The 21,671-nt window shown below is 38.3% G+C and overlaps 1 long non-coding RNA gene across 1 annotated transcript in view; it reads right to left on the reverse strand.

Moving 5' to 3' along the window:
- LOC121069985 overlaps nucleotides 1-21,671 on the reverse strand; it is a 40,235-nt gene that overhangs the window by 9,803 nt on the left and 8,761 nt on the right. The window contains exon 2 of the long non-coding RNA XR_005819802.1: nucleotides 13,715-13,867. This is a non-coding gene — a long non-coding RNA (uncharacterized LOC121069985). The remainder of the gene's footprint in view (nucleotides 1-13,714; nucleotides 13,868-21,671) is intronic.

The following is a 21,671-nucleotide window of genomic DNA, read 5'->3' on the forward strand; positions in this document are numbered from 1 at the left end:
AAAAAATTGAAATTATAGGGGTTTTGTTTGTTTCCTCTTGATTTTCTCAGAGGTATTTTTTTTCTAGTATAGCATGAAAATATTAATACTCTTACAGGTGGTGCTATCTGCAGTTCTTGTACCCTGAGTACCAGTCCAAGTCATCCAGATTCAGGTACACAGAAAAACTACTAGGAGTCAGGAGAATGGAAAGCCTGTTCTTAGGAAAAAAGGCGAGAAGAGCCTACTTATTAGCCTGATAAATGAAAGGAAGAATAAAGGTGGGGTTTACGTTCTGAAAATAATTGGTGGCTGAAAAGGGGGTGGAAGTCCTCGTTAAAGATTGGTAAGAGCAGACCACACCAACATGAAAATATGTGGTTAATGGCTAGGATGAAAAGGTGTAAATTGAAATAACAGTGTGATTCTTTGAAAGGTACCAAACCATCACCACAGAGTGTCTAAAACTGCCTTACAAATAAGGAGGAATGTGGGAACCAAAGTAGTTTTAAGATGAAAACTGACTGTTATGGAATGGATTTTGTTATTTGCTTCATCAGAAATATTGGTCAGAGAAATTAATAACAGATCATAAATACTTATGAAATATTTGGTTATTTTTTTTTTTCCAGGGCTTTTCGTCTAGGTTTTCTTTTGAACTCTAATATTTATCAGTAGCTCAAAAGAAAAGGAATAATAATAATAAAAAACCACAACTATACAAGACATAAGGGGACATGGAGATTTAAGCAGTATTTTGGGTGTTATTGCTTAACAGTGTCCCCTTTGGATTGTTCACAGAGCATGACAATATGTAATAGAGTAGTTAAGACAGGGAAATAGTATGCATACTCAAATAGTTTAGTTATGATATAAATTACAAAAAGGGATGCAGAAACAGTAGACAATAGCTACCTTTAAACATTAAGAACTACGGGCTACTTTTTGTTACTGTCTGAAGGAATACAATAGTACAGTATTTAAAGTAGTATAAAAATAGCAAAGCTTTTTTTTTTTTTTTTTTTTTTAAATGCTTTAACGTGGTTTTAAACTATAAAACAAGATTCTTTATTTTCCTTAAGGACAGATACTCCTGATGACTTTTGTGAGGGTTTGAGACTGTGAACAGAGACTGACTGAAGTTAATTTGCTTCTGGCATTCCTTATTTATGAATTAAAAAAAAATTCCCTGGTGTCTTCTTATGAATTTCATCAAAATCTGAAAGCAAAGGGGAGGCTGCCCTTCTGACTCATTGTCCTAACCAGCTGTGTTGTTATAGATACTGTGGAAACAGGCATGTGCTAATAATTCTGTAGATGTGAACTGTTTGGGAGCTTTCCCATTCAGAATAGAAGAATACTCTTCGGACTAGAATACAAGACATAACAATTTGCCTCGAACTACAAAATAAAAAGAATTGAATATTTACAGCAGAACAAAATACACTGTGAAAATACACTGTCTGGGTAACAGCAGAAGAATTAAGCTGTTAGTTTCCTATTACATCAAAGTTCTTCCAAGGCACTTGTGTTAAACAGATGAATTTATTACCCTCAGGTTTTCTATAGCATGTATCTCAGGTGCATATGGTCTCATTTTTCAATCAGTATTCAGTTGCAAGGAAAGGTTCTTCATATTACTGCAATGCAGATGCATTTGTAGGTCTAGCAGAGTATTGCAGGGTCTCGTCTATGAAGGAATTTTGATCAAACCGGGTCAGCTAGTGTCTTTGTAAAGCCCCAGAATAAAGCTAATTTGAAAAGTCAAGGTGTGTGTGGCAGAGAGATCTCTTTTATATATTTTTCATGTATAACCTGAATATTCAGACGTAATCATGATCATAAATAATCTATCCCATAAAATTCCAAGAAAAATATTCCAAAGAAACTTTCTTGGATAAATATATGGAAATGAAGGATGTTTTATTTCATTGTTCTGAAGTCCAGCATTCACCTATATGTTGCGAAAGTACCCCAAGACAGAAAAGAAAAAGACAAGAAGCCCCTTCACATCCACGATCCATGCTGCTAACACTGTTAATTAAGCATGCTGTGTTAAAGGTGTCTTCTTTGGGTACTGACTGACTTTAGATAAATAGATATTGAAATTACTTTCTACTAATAGATGTGTCACAATGTTTCATGATAATAAGCCAGAGCTGAATCTATTTTCCTTGTGCATACATAAGCCTATTTAAGAATGTAAATTTATATATATAGCTAACAGAATATTTGAAAGGGATATTTATCGAGGCCTTATGAACCTCTGCTACTTGATGTGTGTTTGCTTTGATGGTTCTTGGAACTAGAGGGATTAGTACATTTATATCTATCCATTAAAGGGCTGTAGACATGATTTTAATAACTTTTTTTCATTTTCTTTTGCAGGGACTGTCTCATCTAAGATAATTCACTGTAAAATCTAGCTAAACATGGAATAAACTCCAATGACAATTTTTTTTCTCACAGTAACAGAATACTATTGAAAAAAGTCTGAGTAGTTAACGTGGAGGATTTGTCAGTTAAAAAGAACACCTGTGTGCAGTTTATCACTTCTAGTTGAGGTTATTAAACTGTTTCATTATCAAATGCATAATTCATTCGTGCATACGGAGTCAACCCTTTGTTTTCACATCTTCTTCTGACCAGGGAAAGACAAAGGTCACTGAAGCACGGGCATTTGTTAGGAGGATGCATGTGAACAACAGGATGGCTGGGATTAGGGAAACCTGTCCAACCTCATCTGTCTTTAGAAAACCATGGTTTTTTCCTTGGAAACAGGACAAATTCAGGATTTTGAGACCTTCATTTTTACACACTTGGAAAAGTGTTAGTCTCAAGTGTTAAGGGACAGAATGAAAGTGTGAGGCTTAACTTTCGCAACAGGCATCTGTTCTGACCATGAAACCAAGCAAGGGACCAAGCCAGAGCTGCAGAAAGAGAAGAGCGCCTCGCTGGGCTCCCAGGTGGGAGGGGAGATGTCTGGTGGCTGGCCTGTCTCAGGTGGTCAGAGCAGATCAGGGAAATGATGCAGGGAAATGTGCATGGATGTTTTGTATTCCTCGAGGTTTGCTCCTTCTGAGTAAGGAATGATTACGTCTGAAAAAAGTTAATATAACTCAAAAGTTAATATAACTTTCAGAATTAAAGAAAGTGATTAAGTTGTGCTCAAAGCCTACCAATGAAGCACTTATTTAACTAAATCCTGACATTTCCACATACAGAAGACTTACAAACCTTAAGTGCCCATAAGGTGGTAGCCATGGGAAACAGTGTGCTAAGGATACTGCCAGCAGCAGTCCTTGGGCAGCAGGGTTGCAAGATCATAGTTTTGTGAAGCAGTAATTTACAAGAATAGAAGGAAATCTGTGGTCAAGATACATGTCTAAACAAAGAAAAAGTTCTAGGGACAGAATTCAGCTTGCACTTTATAGGCATGGGATTTATCTGTTTGTTTCTTTCTTTTTAAAATGACCACCTTTGGGCAATGGTCATTGTAACAGAAATTCAGAGACAATTATAATTTTAGGACAAGAAACCATCAACATTTTCTTTCTCAGCTGTTTTTTTCCTTTTTTTTTTTTTTTTTTTTCCCAGTAACTTACTAGGGTTCTCCTCTATTCTACTTTTCAGTATTCTGCCTTATAATTATTTGGCAGACATGACACATTGCAGACTGAACACCTGTTCTGTTTTACAGTTTGTATACCCTTTGTTCCTTCTCTTACTAGGAGCCTTAGTATTCAGAAATCATAAATTTAAAAAAAAAAAAAAGAGAGAAAAAGAAAGAAATTGATTTTAAAATGTAGCTTTTTTTGGTTGTTTCATTTCAAGTTTCTGTATTCTTAAGTCATCATTACTTTACATTTCACAGTTTTCATTCAACACTTACAAGATCCATAATAAAACTCAAGAGAGTCAACAAAAGCAGAGGACTAGAGGTTCCTTAGTTGGCAATAATTGCAGTTGCAGGATATCTGAGCTTATGGACCATAAAGGATTTGAGCTTATACACTGTTTTAGGACAGATGGGAGGTGAACAGAGGGGAAAACTTCATGTTCTTGTGATACACCTGTATAATGCAAATGGATTTCTGACCCAAAGAAAATAAGAATGAAGCAGGATCATGGCTTTATTTTCCTTATGCCAACCCACAGAGCAAGCCAGCAGCACTCAAAGAAACAGGCTGTCGTGTTCTAAAGAACAGAGCAACTTGTGCAACAACATAAGCACATAGAAGCTTGCGTGTATTTTGAGATGATCTCTACACCTTGCATGATGTTTAAGATTTTCCTCTCCAGAACCTGCTTGGAAACATGTAAGCAACTGGCTAGCATGGAAAAAATCTAGCATAATTGTACCCAGATTTGTGTTCTTCAAATTAATCTGAGAACTTTGTAAAAATTATTTACAACCTTTATTGTATGACTAGATAAAACAGATACTAACAAGAAGAATTTTGTGGGCATTTCTAGGCAGCATATAGCAGCAAAATCTTTTCCTGTTAAGCAGAAAATATGGCGCATGAAGCACAGAATGCATTTCTCATAAGTTGTAGAGCTGCTCTGTGTGATTTCTAGTTTGGCAGAAGTGGAAACCAAGGTCTGGAGAAAAAAGGAGCCTAGATACGCTTCAGCCAAAATACAATTAGAAGGGAGAAGAAAGGAAGACAAATATGTCAAATCCAATTGTGTTGTGTATGTTGTGGTAGAAGGAAGAGAAGTTAAAAAGAGACAGCGATTTGAGCAAAAATATCTCCAAGACTAGCTGTTCTACAGTATCACTTCCATTACTGCCAATATGCCAACAACTAGATGATCTGCAGCAACAAGTGAAAATAACATCACGCCCCCACAGAAACTTAAGACAGACCCCCAGTAAATCTGCACCTTTACCTTGAACTGGTATTAGTCTTTGGGTATCAATCTGAGGTTGCTGCATTTGAAACAGAAGGGAGACCTCAGACAACTGGCCAAAGTACCTGGCTCAACCCGTGCATGCAGGGGCTGTAAGGCAGCCTGCACGTCCCTCAGCAGCCGGCTTTGGGGCTGCACCAGGTGAGCAGCACAGCTTCCCAGCATTGGAGCAGCTGACTCACCTTGTTGACGTAGAAATTGCCTGAGCATTTTAACAATAACATATGCCTAACTGTGATTTTGTAACCTAGCTATCCCTGCAGTCTCTAGCGTTTTGCTATTTTTACTAGTTTTACTGGAAAGAACGCTGCCCTCCTGCAGGATCTAGGGATCAAGCTGTCTTCTTGAGCCATACCATTTGCTGAGCAATTGCTTCAGAAGATTTTCATCTTAGTGTAATATACTGATTTGGTTTTTTACCCAATGGCATGCCAAAACATGCTGGAAGGAGTGTGATTTGCTAGGAATAGCAAATCCTTCCGGAGATGCATTTTTTTTTTTTTTTTAGTGAACTCTTTCAGATCCTTGCATAGTTGCTGAAGTGAACTAAAAATAGCATTGCATTTCCTCCATTTCATGAGAGAACTATACAAACGGAATTGTGCTGTGTGTTGCTTTTGGAGCAGCCATGGTGATACCTGCAATAACAACGTTTCGTCATCTGACATTGCATAAGGTTCTGTAGCAACCCTATTGCTAGCAATTAATCACAGGAAAAGAGCCACTTACTTTTCAGTAGAAGGAACGCTTCATGACACAGAATAGGCAATGGATACAACTACATTTTCACTCATAAACAAGTGGACTACGTAATACATAGATGTGCAGTAAAATCCTGAACATCACTGACAGAAGGAGGACAACAATTCCTTATGCATACTCACGACCCTTCTCTCTGGGGCAGGAATAGGAGGGGTGAGGGGATGAGATCCAGTCCCTGTCAAAGGCAATAGAAAACTGTCACCATTAACCCTACTGGAGTTCAAACTAGATCTTCATAGGGTAGAGCAGGCTAAAACTACATATTCATTTTTCCAGGAAACCGTCCTCTGTGCTAAAACCCATAAAAAGGCTTTGAAACAAAGCAGATGACAGTGCTTTCATGGTTTAAGACTCTTGAAAATTCAGTGGTGTTGGTCTGAGTAGATGTTTGACAAGGTACAAGAAAACATGCTGTCCTCGTTAATCCATTAAAGAATGGTAAATTTTCAAGCTGGGACTTTAAAGCAAGAATTCTGATAGGGTTGCTTTAGCTATTAAATCACCAGCCAGACACAACTGGTACAGAGAACATTAAATTGCCTGGACTTACTTCAGTATCAGGTTCAGCCCATTGAGTGTGAAACTTAGAAGAGAACTAAATAACTTGAGAAACAAGTTACTTCTTGGTGACTAACGAATAGCAAACAAGATGAACTAATAAGGCTTCAACTCTAGCTTGTTATTTTCAATGTGGGAGAAATACAATTTCCAGAAAGGGGGAAATCTCATTAAACTTTCACTTAAAGCAGAAATAGAGGTGAAGTTTAAAGTATTTAAGCTGGGTTTTTTTTTTCATTAAAAAAAAAGAAAGCTGGGTTAGGTAAAAACAAACAAACAGAAACAAAAAACCTTACATTTTTATCTGAAGAATTTTGAGCAGTTGTGAATAAGTATTTTGAATTAAATAATTGCAGTTTTGTAATTCAATAAAATTAAGCATGTTCCTCATTGGTCAGACAGAAGATTGAACTGTTTAGTTTCAGTCATACCCATACCGTAATGATAGAACCTGTAAAGGTACAACATTTTTCTGTCAGCTAGGATTTCAAAAATTACAGCTGGCTTGGTACAAATTCCTATAGAAAAATAAATGGGAGATTTTTAGAGTGTCACCCTAACCCCATTCATTGCTGCATTGAAGATTGCTTGTGTCAATTACTGGGGAACCATAACATGCCAGCCTTCAATGTACATCTAATATACAGTACTTTTACGTGATAATGCCTTAACAATATCGCTTCCATGTAGTCTTCACAGAAGCCTTGGGAACAAAAATGTATTGCACAAGAGCACGCTATATTAGAACTGGATTAGTCTTCACAACCCAGCTGAATAAAAGTGGCTGAAACAGGCTTTGATTAGAGTAGAAAGTTTTTCTCTCAAGTTTCTTATGCTTTACATCAGTCTCAGCTCCAACAGAAACTCAAGGTGGGTCTCACCAATTACTCATACCCTCAGAGCAGTAGGAATCTGATCAGGTAAGAGCTTTCATTTAAGCACTGTAGAATTGCTTTTTATATCTTTAACCAGAAAACAAGTGAACTGACCAAGAGAAATTCCTGATAAAGTGATTTCCACACACAAAAAAACGGGAAAGCATTGCTTGCTCCAACCTCTTTGCCGCAAATACATCCTTGTGCGTTATCATTATTCACAGACTTCATTGGCAAACCTAGAAGATGACAGGAGATATTTAATATTGAAATGCTACCAGATATGAATAAAGAATAAATTATCTACAATATTCGGATTTTCTTCCATGAATTCTTCATTACTTGAAGTATTACATGCCCTAACTCTAACAAGAACAAGTTTCTAAGACAAAACACACTATTCCTCTGGTTAACCATTACCATTGAATTTATTTCCATTTCTTTGTCTTTTATGTCGTAATGAAGTCTCATACCTCCTAATTCCTGCTAAAGAACCAAGCAAGATGTTCCACCTCAAACAGACTGCTCATCACAACCAATGCATGATCATGTCTGTAGCTATACCCTGACTGCAGGAAGACTTTGTACAATTCTCTGTCGCATTCTTAAAAGCAAGTAGAAAGACTTGGGCAACGTTATTGTATAAGTCTCATCATGAAGTAAAGCAAACATAGTTAGCTGTCCTATTGGTTCATGGCTATGTTCATGATCTCCCATTATTCACTACCTGAATATGAAAGGGATGCACACTCTCAGAACAAGCAGGCAAACGTTTAGAGATACTGCAAAACCATTCCAAAGAAGAGAATCCAACAGGGTACTGCTACGTCAGACGGATGGTCCAGAAATAAAAGGTGGAAGCCAGCAGAGGCTAAAACTATACTTTAGAAGCAGACAGAAGCACAGATGAAGTGTGCATGGGAGGGAATAACTGGCTAGGAGCAGTATAGTAGAAAACAATTTTGTTGTCATGGTGAATCAAAAAAATCCAATTAATCAACCAGCTAACACTGCTGCAGAAAAGACAACACGATGTGCCAGGATATATTAATAAGCATATGAGAAAGGTGTTCATCTTTTACTCTAGTTGATACTGGTGGGATCTCAGTGGGCAAGATGACATTCAGTTTGAAATATATTCTTTAAAGACAAAGAGAGACTCCAAGAGAATGATCAGAATGATGAGAGGTTAATAAAGCAAGATGACAGTTTATTTTCTTTGGAAAAAAAGAATAGGAGAGTGTCTTGGAAAAGAATTATTTAGATGATAGAAGAAGAATTTGTTGTTAGCTCTTCAGAAATGAACCTTCTTTTCAGAAGAAAAGGTCAAAATGTTGGAGGGCTGTTAGTACTCTCAGACCACAAGCAGCAGTGTGAGTGGGGAGCAACAGCCAGAGGAGAAGATAGCCAACACTATCTGAAGAGACAAGTAGCAGAAAACATGCTTGGTGCCTCCGCCTAGTCCGCAGAGACACTCAGCACAAACAGACTTCATGAACAGATACATATACATATATAGAGATCTTCTTACTTCTGCAGCAATAGGAAGCGTGGGAAACAAGAGACCGACAGGCATATGGCTGTTCAAACACCTCCCATGTGTTCTGTATCCACTGCTGCCAGAGGCGAAGAGCTGGTATCACACCGGTCCCCACACGGCTCGCGGGCAGGTCTGAAGGCAGCCGACCGTTTCTGAGCTCCGCTTTCATCCAGTCTGTTTCTTTTCCAGGCACATAAAGACATTAATGCTGTTGTAATAGGTACTTAAGGTCCCAGAGTGTGAGCAACAGTTTCATACCCTATTGATCTAGGATGCATATGCAGAAATCCAAGCTGCACCAGGAATTTTGATGCCAGGAAAAAGTTCAACTCTGAAGACCTGCTGGTGGGAGTGGGGGAGTGAGTGGAAGGATTAGCCACTGATAAGCTTGTCTCCTGCTATTTGCCCCTGTATCTGTTTGTATATTATCTTTTGTGAGGACTAAGAATTTGTCTCCGTGAATTCCTTGTAGGTCACAGAACAAAACTCCCATAGACGAACTTAAAAGAACTAAGTCAAGAAGAGGACCCAGCTGTGACAGTTTGCCTTATAAGAGAACAAGCATAACTCAGTGTCATTTCTGTATACGGAGAGTCAATAATCATGTATTTTCTTCAATATAACCAGCCACTTTGGACCCTGGTTTTGTCATTTATACGGCAGCTTTCACATAATTCTTCCAATGAAAAGCATCTCCTACCAAGGCTACCCTGAATATTGAAAAAAAACAAATACACTGTTCTTTTTCCTTTTTTTTTTTTTTTCTTTTTCTTTTTTCTTTCTGTCTGTTGGAACTAGGGCTGGAGCACCCCTCCTACAAAGACAGGCTGAGGGAGTTGGGGTTGTTCAGCCTGGAGAAGAGAAGGCTCTGGGGAGACCTTACAGCAGCCTTCCAGTACCTAAAGGGGGACTACAGGAAAGCTGGGGAGGGACTCTGTCAGGGGGTGTAGTGATAGGACAAGGGGCAATGGCATTAAACTAAAAGAGGGTAGGTTTAGATTAGATACAAGGAAGAAACTCTGCATTCAGAGGGTGGTGAGGCACTGGCACAGGCTGCCCAGAGAAGCTGTGGGTGCCCCATCCCTGGAAGTGTTCAAGGCCAGGCTGGATGGGGCTTTGGGCAACCTGGTCTGGTGGGAGGTGTCCCTGCCCATGGCAGGGGGTTGGAACTGGATGGTCTTCACGGTCCCTTCCTACCCAAACCATTCTGTGATTCTAAGAACTGTAGATCTTAAAGCAATCAAAGCAGTTTACAAGCAGCATCTGTGGCAATGAAGGTACTTCTATTACAAAATCTGTGACATTTTGTAATAGAAATAAAAATGGATGATAGAAATATAAACATCCACTGAACCTTCAGCCTAAGTCTAGAACATGATTAACTTTATCACATACCAGTAATTAAAGGGTAGATTTCTCAATAGACAAAGTATAAATACTGCTTAAAATGTTTTTTTACCCTGAGAACAAGAAAATACCATTTCACATTTTATGCAATGTTTACATAAATGCCTCTCAAAGAGCTCATCTTCCATCACAGCAGCATGCAATAGGTACATCAGCCTTTCTTCAGTGACACATTATTGGCACATTATATGGCAGATTTCAGCTGGGCCCACAAGATATCTAAGACAAATTAGGAAGTTTGTTGCTTCCATTGCAAGTTACAGGGAAAGTGTCAATGCTAACAGCCCGAGTTAGAATTTGGCCATGACACTGTGGTCTAAGACTAGAACCGTTCAAACATGTTTTGATTATTTTATTAAGCTATTCTTAAGGAAAAATATTTATGACCAAACAAGACCAAATAACTACCCACATTCAATTTCACTTCTCCTTCCCACCAGGGACTCCCCATGATGTGTTATTTTAAGTGAACTTAAAAATGTAGAAGTACATTAAATATCAAAATCCATGTTGTGCTTTTGCATGTTTCCTGTGTCTTAATAATCCTTTCAGAATTACCCTTTCACTGCAGACATGAAGAGCTGCTTCTTCCCTGGGGTCATAGCTCGGCTCTAGAAAAACCTCAAACCAGAAAGCTACCTTGGTTCAATGTGCAAACTTTGGTTCATATCACTTAGCTTCTCAGACTGACTCCAGCTAGGGCAGCTAATTTCAGTGAACACGTTTAGCAGAAGCTCCCCAGCCTCTGCTAGGTTGCGCTTTTAGAAGAGCAAATTATCTGAAGCATTGCTAGACTATTTTTTTTTTATTTCCTTTTCCCAGCTCAGCTTCCAGAGAGCTGCTCTGTCCCCTCCTTAACTTACAGATCCGACGCTTTCTTAAGATTAATGAGTCCAGTTTAGGACATTAAGCAGTTTATTAATCCTTTGCTGTCCATTTCTCAGTTCACACACCCCATGAAGAGTTTACTTCCATTGCAAACACAGAATTAAAGGTGATAACCATCCAACTTTCGGGACAATAATTTTTAAAGCATTGCCAGTGTAAACAGGGAAGGTCTGTAAGGACAATTAGTAGAAGAGAGTCTGTTCATATAATAGGATAGAAAAGAAGTTTGGATAATTAGAGATAGGAAAAAAAATGGAGCCCAAAGGGGAATAAACTTCATCTTTGTAGGTTTAACATCCACTGGGTTATAAACTAAAGAGAGGAAACAGCTATACAACAGTACTGGCATAGGAATAAATGAGCATATGGGGGTCATATGCATGCTTGGGACAGATAAAAGAAGAAAGTTTCTAACCATGATAGAAAAATGCTGTGGAACCTTCTATCTGTTAAAAATGGCAGAGATGAAAAATCTAATTATAGTCAAGATGTACTTGTTATGTTTTTGGAAGTGATAGTATGACACGGTTTCATGCGATAATAGGGTACTGGAAAATGCCAGTCTAAAGAAGCTGCTTTATTGTTAACAGTGCTTGAAAGAGAAAAAAGGAAGTCTGTTATGAAGTCTATCCCCCCACAATATCTGAAGTGTCTGATGTTTTAAAAATTGCATCTATACTATGTAGCTGCACATTTTAACTATTACTTTTTTGTAATTGTAAAAGAGACAATGAACAAGCACTTAAACAGTCATTGCACGTAGTCAAGCACACAGTTCTTGTCACTGAAGTAATCTTAGGACTCTATTCATATTGCTTCCAAGACTCTCTTGGTCCTCGTTGTGGAATGATTACTTCCAAGAACTGCATCAAATTTCTTTACTAACTTGTCTTAAAATCAGTTCCCTACAACTCTCTCCATCATGCTCATTCATGAGAGCAAGCAAGGAGTCATCCTCCAGGACTAGCTTCTAAACCCACACCCCCGATGAACTTTCACAGCCAGAATAGGTATAAGCATATTCAAAGCAACGCATCATTAAAACTGGTGGGAACAGGAAAGGAGACTGGTGACGATTCTGGCTGAGGAGGACACAAGAAGGACTCGGTGAGCATAACAACTGGGCTGCCATCTCTCTCAACAGGTGCTAGCACAGGGTAATGAAGAGGAGCTGGCAGTACTGCAGCTTGTGCCATTTCTGCTCTGTGGATAAAGTGCATTTCCAGGTCTGTCAATTTAAAACACTTTCAATGCAGTTAATTTAAAACTGGAAAATTACTAAGTAGTGCCAGTATTTGCTCTGAAAGAAGAACGTATTCCTTGGGAGGATGAATATTGTCTGATGAAAACATCAGCCAAAAAGCTGCAGAACATCAAAGCTGAAAATGGTTTTAATAAGTTTAAGAAAAGAAACACTTACAGAGTGTGGAGGGAAAATTACTTTTGGTTAGCGTAGATAATTTCCTTGGGAGCCAGGATTGGCCTCAGTTCTGTTGTTACATTACACAGAATGTATGCATTTTAATTAAATGCTGCTCTGATATATCTAAAATATACGACAGATCATTTACTCTGTCACAGGACATGCTGCCCTAGGATGTACAGTCCTTCACAAAATTAACCAAGTTGGGCCCAACTGTGAGAAGGGTCAGGTCATTTAAGCAATAAATCTGGTTTCCATCACAAATTGTACTATGTGGATAAACCTCATTCTGTTTAAATGGCTTCATTGTCCACCATTTAGTGGCCAACAGCCAAGAAGACATTCTCTGTCTGATTATTTCAGGATTGGCCTGGATTCCAGGAACACAAACTGGTCTGAAAGAATGGAGTGAATGGAAAGCAGATTACAACGTGTAACACGAACATGGTTTACAGACCAGATCAGACTCTGTAATCAGAATATGATTTAGAAGGTCTTCCATTAATTTGTATTTGCCAGCAAAGCAGTCTCTTCCAATCATTTAACTGTAGATTAGAAAGTGATAAAAAATTAGCAGGAGAACACAGGGTCAAACTTACAGTTCTGCACACCACCATATTTTTGGATACGTGAGTCATGAAGACTGGGACCAGCACAAAACAGACTAGCAGAAAAAAAGTAGTTAAAAAAGCAAACAGATAAAGCTTTGTATAAAAAAAATAAACAAGGCATCTCTAGACTTATTACCAACAGCAAGTGCATGTTGGAAAACAGAAGGTTCCAACACGAAGCATATTTTGCTGCAGAAACTTGAAGGCCAACTTTCTGGAATTATTATCAAGTTCCCATTTCCTTCTTGGGCCCTGTATCCTAAATGTGTGAAATACATACTAATTTTCTCTGACCAGCTCTATGGAAAGCTAGAGCAACTACATTAATCCACTGAAATGAGACATTTGAGACTAATTCTCAGGAATTTTATTATAAATCATGAAAAATTCATCATTCCTCCTCTGCCCCCACACTACAGGTGAAATATTACATCTTGAAAGTCTCCGGCTGATATACTCGCGATGTCCAGGTGCAAATCTACCCTAAGAATTTCGCAGCAAGTTTTGAAAATCGCTCCTTTTAATGTCTCAGGAAAGACCCAGACAAGGCTGCCAAGGAGAGAAATGATTATTTTTGAAAACAGATTTTGACCTGTAACGATCCAGTTACTGCTTCTAGCCTAGTGAGATGGCAGGGAGCAGAGTGGTGTAATAACCCTTGAATATCCTCTACCATTAAGCTCCTGAGTGTCCTCTCATGCAGGACGTACTCTCACAGCTTGGCAACTCTGAAAAGAATTTAGCCTGTGCTCACCTATCGCTGGGCATCCACAAGAGCATGCTTTCCATCAGGGAGGGACCTTACTGGCTGTTGGGCTGTAGTGGCTCGCTCAAAAGCTGACTGTAGATCACATCCTTGCAACACTTCTGAGGTGATTTTATTTTCTTTGCCTCCAGTGACAATTCCCTTTATGCAAAAGGTAATGCATTATTTAAACTAATACACTTACTTGTCTGCACAAAGACACAATATCCAGCAATTCGAAAAAGCAGCGTTTACTTTGTTATTTTGCTGTATCCCCAGGCATTTGACATCTTTAGCTCTTTTTACTATACTATTCTTCACATCTTTATTTTCTTGCAAGTGACTAACTTTCTACACCTCTAGAGAATACATTGTTTGCTTTCTCGAGAGAGAATATTTGCAATATTCTCAAACTTTTAGGCCATTTTTTTGGAAACTGCTCTGCCATGCCTCAAAATAGTGCATCTATTTGTGTATCTACAACCCAAACTACATGCCAGCAACAGGGATGCGCTGCAGAGTGATCTCTCTTTTGATCCAGGACCAAACCACTTCCCACAGATTGCCCCTTCCCTGCATCACAAAATCTCTCCGTGGAAGCATTCAACAGTTTTTGGATTTGTGGAGTGCTAACTAGTGAAGGTGTAAATCTGAGCAAATTTAAGCCTACTAGCAAGTAGTTGCCTTTCACAGATGCCTTTGAAATGGTCCACAGACTGAAAAGCATTTTTCCACAGCATGTATTTCAGATCACAAACTAATTTTTCTCTCTAGTATTTAATTATTTATCTGTATACTGGTAGATGGAAAACAGAAGATTGTTTATTCTGTTTGTTGGGTTTTCCCATAGTTAAGAAGACTCCCGGGGAAGCAGGCAGGCAGCACAGTCAGTGTTTATGCTGTGGTCTTCCAGCTCTGGCATGTGGAGAGCCTTTGATGCAAATGTGCCAATGGATTGAGGCTGCCCTCAGCTTCCGAATGGGCTTGCTGAAGCCAGTCATCAAATGAGCTGAACTGGGCTGGGATCACGGCAGCCTTGAACCAGCTTTCAGATCAAAGGAAGGAAAAGAAAATTTGTAATTTCTCTCCTGTGTGAATCTGACTGGTGGTCAATTATTTATCTACCAAAAATGAAAATCCACTTGTGAACAGTAAACCTACAAAGCTCCAGAAAAACAAATATCAAGCCAGTTTCTAGGTACTGCAAGGCCTCCTTCAGAAGATTAATATTTTATTGTTGCTTTGTTTGCAAAAATTACTTTATCCTCTGCAGCCAAGCCCTCGGGACCAATAATGCTGCATATTTTTTTGTTGACATTCACAGATCTTAGGAATCAAGGTCTAGCATTTTATCATTCTCATCAGATTAACAAGCAGTAACCTTGCAGAAGACAGAATTTCCAGTATCTTAGATGCCTTTCCTCCACTATTTAATCACTTAGGCATAATATTTCCCAGATATCTCAGTCTAAGACAGCATCGTTTTCCTTTCATTAAAGGGTACACACCAACAACTGCTTAAAGCAGCCTTACTCTCTTCTCATATTAGAATATACATTCTGGAAAACACTGACCCAACAGGAGCCAACATTTACTGTCAACCTGCATTTTAGATCTCTTATTATGGGGTGAGCTGGACTGATCCATCATTGTTGCAAAGAACAAAGTTATGCTGATATATACTGAGGATCTGTACAAATGTACTTATTTTATTGCTTATCTTAGTGCGTCTGATATAAATACATGTTATTGAGAATTTCCTCTTGTATTTTACATTCACAGCTAAAATTGTCTGCTTTAATTACTTTCAATACATTGAGAGCTGTGACTATAATTACAGACATTGCTATTTAAACGTAAAAATATGGAGACCAACCATGTTTCTCCATTGCCAAGACTGGGTAAAAAGACACCAGGAATCTACTTTACTCTCTGCTTTCTCATATTTCTGATTACAGGTTTCAGCACAGTGGTGCCAAGAATTGGAGTTTCTTCAAAGGGTTGTCCTGATGGAGTGTCTGGGAAGTGCCAAAGCAATTGGCCAAACCAACCAGAGCTCAGCTTCTCACAAGACTAAGACTGTATCTATGTTATTTTGTTAACTTCTTGTTATAAGGTAAAAGTAGACTTGTGGAGCAGAACAGATTGTGCAGTGGAACCAAAACATGCTGTGTGTGTTTCAGGGGTGAAGTTTTCTTCAGATCAGCTTGAGACTGCCCCTACAGACTGACGTGCATCACTTGTAGGGCAAAAGTAATCCAGTTTGCACTCTTCAAGACTGATCTGTGTTGTCAGGGGACAACAGGAAGATTTGCTTTGCTCTGGACAGGAACTAAAATCCTACTGTAAACAGACTCCAAAAGCACAATACAGAAAAAAAAAAAGTGATTATTTTAGCAAGTTGCAACATCAAAGGAGCTTGGGAATTCAAGGTCTACTTGGTTTGGTGAAATTTTGGGAAAAGCCTTCAGCTTGTTTTCCACGCCTGCATTGCACCGTACAACACAGCTAGCAAGGTCTAGCTGCTGTCCCATTGAGTCTCTGAGCAAGCTGCAACTAAGAACTATTTGTTAGGGATGTTACTATCATTCTTAGCATATCTTGATGTTTAACATCAAAATAAGACATCATAATGTACTTCTGCACTTGGAGATTAGATCTCCTTGACCAGAAATTCTTCACTCTTTCTTTGAAGTCCTCCTGAACTACCTCCTAAGAGACTTTCAGGGAGGCCTCTTGGAAAAAAAAGAGCTTAAAGTGGTTGTTTTATAGGTTTCAGATGGAGCTCTGCACAAAGTAAGCTACTTACAGATCACTGATCTTTTCATAGTAGCACCAAAAATCAACATGCTCACACAATAGTAGAGTAGGACTAACCTAAGAGGAGGCTAGGAGGGTTTTAGCCATTCCTCCTATCTACAGCCCTGCACCTTTACCAGTGGATTGTTTTCTTGACTTCTATGCCAAAGCCACTCAACAAGGACTAAGTACGTGTGTGTCTAACTGCTGCATAGCAGTGGGTTGTACCAAAAATAAATAATTAAATAATTAAAGGGGAGGCAAGAAGAAAGGAAGATGGTAGAGGAAAACCTCATCCCTCAAAAAGACCAAAAAAAACCCACACAAAAACAAACAGCACCAACAACACTAAAGCAAACATCCAAAACCAGGGCTCCATAGCAAAAAAAAACTACATTACATGTTGTTCCTTCCCCTAGGAAAAAAGATGTGCTAGTAATCACATAGTAGACAAAGTATTTCAATACACTTCAGGGAAACACTCAAATGCTAAAACAACCCAACTAGCATGAGAACCTATGTGGATCAGAACACACCCCAAGACAGACACCAGCCTGGGATTTGTATCTTCTACTCATATCTTCTATTAACCTGAAATATAAGCTAACAAATTCAGATTTAAATTGAAAAAAAAAATGTTAAGAAAGAATTTCAAGAAAATTCAATCATTTAATATTTCTCTTTACACTATAAAGTTACATTAATCCCGTTCATCTCTTGGATAAATGTGCTGTTGAAGGTCCTATCTGGACTCTAGTATTTTGCCCATGTTACACTATTACCTAATACTTGGAGCTTTACAGATCGTACAGAAAAACGATTGACTAACTTTTACAACATTTAACACATTCTAAAATTAAGATCCAGAAGCAAAAATCTGCTTTATATCAGCTAAACTTTCCTAGCTTTGATAAGCCTTACAGCTGAGCCTTCGTGGTGCCAATATTCTCTCCTCTCTGATAACAAACAGTGGTATTTATGTTCTCTTGAAGCAGAAGGGACTAATTAAAATGTGACAGAAGAAAGACTTAAGCTAATATATTTGTTAGTTAAGTAACCCTCAACATAGCTCTGCTAGGTAAACAAATTATTTTTTACTTTCATGTTTTCCCATCTTTGGTATTTTTTCAGACAAATCCTAAATAGTCCTGAAAACAGGATGGCAATCTAAGCATGTAGCAAAAATAGGACCTGTGTTAAGACGATCATATCTTGAAACAGATGTCTTTGTCGGTATCACGCAAAGGAGGAACAGAAGACTGAAGCATTTAATACTCTTCCAGAGTCTGTCTAGCATATTTTTATCCTACATTGCTAGTAGCTTTGTTTGTTTTGGCAACAAGGACGATATCTTTTCCCTGAAAGGGATCTTGTAAAACACCTATTCTCTTATAGCCTCACATGTAATCCAAAAGTGGTACAAACAGCAGTGGGGTAAACACAGGGCCCAACAACTTAGCTCAGAGGTGGATCTGATTAATATATTTTTCTGGCAAGTTCAGTTACACTTCTTGAGACCAAGAAATTCTTTTGTTGTCTTACATTAATGTTTAGATATCAGTTAAAGATTGGGCTTGTGAATAAGGCTTTCACTTAGCTTGCTAAGGTATGAAATAATGCTTTGGTTCTGTATCTGCATGACCTGAAGTAATTTCTGTGGATCTTCAGCCTAGTAAGCATTTATGCACCAAACTGCTGATTAAGAATTTGTTTTCTCATTTGCATCTTTCTAACATTTTTTATGGAAGGCCAACACTTACTAGAAAAATGGGAGTTGCATACTAGGATTGGCCACTGAAATATATAGAGTTCAATGTGCATTGTTACTAAATCAAAACGACCCAGTTCTTCCATTACTGGAAGCATGGGAGTTTCCCTACTGGGTACAGCAAAAGCAAGATCTATTGTAAAGAACTCTAGGCTTCTATGACTACTGTAGAATGCACGTCGGCCATGGGGAAGAACCCAGTTCTGATTTCTTTCTGTGCAAAAGCTGAGCACAAAATTCTGGGAGCAGAAAAAATCCCAGTAATTCTTCTTTCTCTTTTTTGTTCTGCAGGGAGAGAGAGAGACCCTTTTGCTAACCACGGGAGGAGGAAAGAGCACTTTTGGGTGGTGTTAAGGGCAACACCCCCCCCTTCATCTAGAGGGCAGCTAGCAGAGAGGAGGAGGAGTATGCTCCAAGTAATATTTGGTTAGCAATTTACTACTTTCTACACTTACCTTGAGAAAGGGAAAGATAGCCTTTCAACAAACACCTGTATAAAGCCCATGGTCTGGAGTATACCCTTGTAAATTTGAAATACTCTCTCGTGTATACCCTTAGAAGGAGCAATCTGAATCACTTGAGACTAATTAGAAGGCTACTGATAAAAGAAAAAAAGTTCTCATATAATATGCCCTGTGCAATGCAGAGCTCTTAAATAACAATACCTTTATGTATCCATGCTTATTCCAGCCAGTTTGCAGCCTGGAGATGGGGGTGTTTTTTCTCTTAGTCATTCAGAACGTGGTCTTTGAATAATATCTGTTGGCGGGAATTGTAACTTGGCTGTTAAGTACCAAAGAGGCTGAGATCAGGGCTCTTGAGGATCGGTTCTCATGCTCCTGGGCTTTCATCCAAACAGGGGATACTTTGAAGGATTCTTCTGTACCATGTTTGTCCTGGTAACCAGCAGAACAGAATGCACCTTCGCTCTCCATAAACATGATAAATTTGTTTACCCATTTGATAATGGAGGGAGGAACAAAATGAAAATGCTTTGGCAAAGGAAGTGATTGACTGGCTGGCTGGGTAACACCAACTTTGTTGAAAATGGGAGCTGTACTCTAGAACTAAACAATAGAAGAGGAAGCCCGTGGTTACCCGCACCTCAATGTTTACATGGCTGCATTGGCACCGGTATTTCAGCTGTGACTGCTTAGAAGTCTGGAGAAATGTTTCACTCCAACTGCTCAGACTTGGTTGGTTTTAGGTGATTTAATAGCCATAAATCCAATACTTTGGTGAGAACAAATGGTTTTATAAATATTCAAATACAACTTTCAATTTTTCATACTTTTTTTTTTTTTTTAATTCCCTATTAATTTCATGCAGAACTTGTAATGGTTTACTTGCCAACTTTCATTTGGCAAGACTGCCTAGCTGAAACTAGGTGGTCTCCCAGACTAAACACGGCAATTGTCTGTTCCCTGAGTTATCCTGTATGGCACAACAGTAAAAACAGTGATTCATAAAAACTGTCTAAACACTATACAGAGTCGATCTCTTCTCCTACAAGTCTTTTGTAGACCAAAATCATTCTTTTAACCTACATCAAAACTTAATAAAAATTTATTTGCTTCACTCTGATTACGTGTTTTCTATACATAGAGACACAATGCTACAATAGCTTCCAGCTGAGAGCTGTGGGATCCTACTGTAAGGTTAATAAATGCAGAAGCAAAACACACAAGAAACATTTCTTTCAACATTCAATTCCTAGAAAAATAATTTCTTATGTGACCTCCATGAGTTGTCAAAGTGGATCACATGGGCTTTTGAAGTTATACTTATCTGCTTTAGAACCAACCAGTTTTTGATTTTTAAATAAAATCCCATTTACCCTGTACAAATAAAAATAGCAGATCTTAAACCTAAAGGTTTTTGCATTCTTAATGGATCACACTCACAGAGGACTTTACTGCTGCTGTATTAAAATTCCCTTTGTAAACTCAGATGCCACCTTCCCAGGGTCAACATCAAACTGCTTGTTCCACACTGCTCCTGCCTGAGTTCCCCCCGCATCCCAGAGATTTGATTCACGTGCCACAAGAAGGTTCACGTGGAAGAAATGCAATTACACCTGACGTGTAGCAGTCTGGTAGGAGAGAAGATAGATTTGAGTGCTTTGTGACTCATCCCCAGCTCAACTTTAAAAAGCTGCACACTTTTTGCAAGAAGAGATTTTCGAGCAATCAGAGAGAATGGTAGTTATAAAGCAGGAAGAAGTTCTTCAAAGAAGGAACTGTGACCACACTACGTGGTCACACAAATCAGTGTCTAATTAAATTATACCATTATCTTGTCAAGCTCATACTCGCTTCTCTGCGGACAGCGCCAGATATTTCAAAACGAAGGGAAGAAATCTTCCCATAATCAGTTAAATAACCTGCTTCCAAATGAGTTTCCAAGTAACATCCAAAATTCATGTACATGATCTTACACATCTGCTCAAATTATATGATAATTTTAATCTCAGCATTCACAAAAAAGCTGTCAGTTTCTAAAATCCAGATTTTCTACTACTTATGCCTGAAAATACCTGATTAGACTGACAGCAAGGAAATGAAAACGAAAGCTGTATATTAAAAAAGTATTGTGACAATGAATACACTGGCTATGCCTGTTAGCTGTCACACAGGATTAGTCTTCCCTGGTTCTTTAAACTGTTTAGATGTGAAAGACCATTCCGCAAAAATTACATCGCATGACAAATATATCCTGTTACATAAGCAGCACAAACTGTCACTAAAAACTTTTCTTTAACTCATCCTTCTCAAAGACTGTCCTCTTAGAGTCATTTTTTTCTCCCATTGTAGCTTTCTAATGACAGAACCTTCAAAATCAGCAGAAGGGCTGTGGTTTTGCAATTACTAATTATTAGCTGAAGTCCACTCTGCTCAAAGATAAGCATTTGTTGCATTTTACTTTTATCCTTCTCCTCGCTTCTAAGGAAAAGTCATATCTACACAATAGTGGTTCCCTTTCAAATTTAAGATAACAATACTAAAAGCATTCTCAGTTTTTATCCCCATAGATCTCATTTCTCCTTAAGGCAAGGATAAGAAGCCAGTTAAGGGACTCAATACTTATTTATTATACAATTAGTTATTTTAGGTCTGCATCAAACAGTTTTCAGGTTCTTTATAATATATAAGTAACATAGAAAAGGTTCCTAAGAGAACTTTAACAATGATATTATGGCTGAAATAACTCAGTCTACCAACTAAGCAGAAAAATCAGTACAACATAACCTAAATTGAGAACAGTACCTTTTAAACAATAGCTACCAACCATCTAAAGGCTTGTGAAACATCCAGAAGCTACAACTATGCAACTTTTCATCTGGAGAAGGTCTAAGTCTTGCATTTGTCAAGTGCTTATTTATAACTAATTGCTTAATTA

This window comes from Cygnus olor, chromosome 4, assembly GCF_009769625.2.
Source record: "Cygnus olor isolate bCygOlo1 chromosome 4, bCygOlo1.pri.v2, whole genome shotgun sequence".
Lineage (NCBI taxonomy): Eukaryota > Metazoa > Chordata > Aves > Anseriformes > Anatidae > Cygnus > Cygnus olor.